Genomic DNA, 1386 nt, shown 5'->3' on the forward strand with positions numbered 1-1386 from the left:
CGGGGGAGAGGGTAGGAGGGAGGGGGGAAAGGAAAGAGAAGGGAAGGGAAAGGGGGGGAGGGAGGGTGCCTAAAGGAAAGGACGCAGGAGGTGGGGGGGGAGGATCAAAGTTGATAGGAGGGGTAGATGCAGGGGAGGAGGACATCATCAGGGAGGGGGAGCTGGCGGAAGCCACCTTGGGAGAGGGTAAGGAGGGTTGAGAGATGGAGACTGGGTGGGACGTGGGAATACAGGCACGGCAGCGGGCGGGGGTGGGTGAGGATCGGGGAGACGAGCGGGTGAGGAGGGTCGAGTTTACGGGAGTTGTACAGGATCCATATCCTTTCAAGGAAAAGGAGGAGGTGGGGGAAGGGGATGAGATCATACAGGATCCGCGTGGGGGAGGGGAGACGGATGCGATAGGCGAGGCGGAGAGCATGGCGTTCAAGAATTTGGAGGGATTTATAAAAGGGAGGGGGGGCGGAGATCCAAGCCGGATAGGGCGGATGAGGGATTTATAGGTGTGGAGGATGGTGGAGGGGTCCAGACCCCACGTACGGCCGGAGAGGAGCTTGAGGAGACTGAGTCAGTAGCGTGCCTTGGCTTGGATTGTCCAGAGGTGGGGAGTCCAGGAGAGGCGATGGTCAAGGGTGACGCCAAGGTACTTAAGGGTGGGAGTGAGGGCGATAGGACGGCCATAGATGGTGATGTAGAAATCAAGGAGGCGGAAGGAAGGGGTGGTTTTGCCTACAATGATCGCCTGGGTTTTGGAGGGATTGACCTTGAGCAACCACTGGTTGCACCAAGCGGTGAACCGGTCAAGATGGGATTGGAGAAGGTGTTGGGAGCGCTGTAGGGTGGGGGCAAGGGAAAGGAAGGCGGTGTCATCAGCAAACTGGAGAAGGTGGACGGGGGCTGACCGCGGCCGGCATGTCCGCCATGTACAAAAGGTACAGAAGGGGGGAGAGGACGGAGCCTTGGGGCACACCGGCAGAGGGGAAAAAGGTGTAGGAATCTGAGTTATGGACGGTGACATAGAAAGGACGGCGGGAGAGAAAGGAGCCGATCAGACGGACATAGTTAATGGGAAGGGCGAAGGTTTGGAGCTTGAAAAGGAGACCGGAATGCCATACGCGGTCATAGGCACGTTCGAGGTCCAGGGAGAGGAAGATTGTGGAGCGACGGGAATTAAGCTGTTCGGAAAGGAGATGAGTGAGGTGAAGGAGAAGGTCGTCGGAAGAGAAGGACGGCCGAAAGCCACACTTGGTGACGGGAAGGAGGCGGTGCTGGCGGAGATGCTGGTGGATGCGGTGGGTGAGGATAGATTCCAGGACCTTGCTGAAGACCGAGGTAAGGCTGATGGGGCGGTAGGAGGAGACGGTGGACGGTGGTTTGCCGGGTTTAAGG

The sequence above is a fragment of the Schistocerca americana genome, chromosome 11 (assembly GCF_021461395.2).
Source record: "Schistocerca americana isolate TAMUIC-IGC-003095 chromosome 11, iqSchAmer2.1, whole genome shotgun sequence".
Lineage (NCBI taxonomy): Eukaryota > Metazoa > Arthropoda > Insecta > Orthoptera > Acrididae > Schistocerca > Schistocerca americana.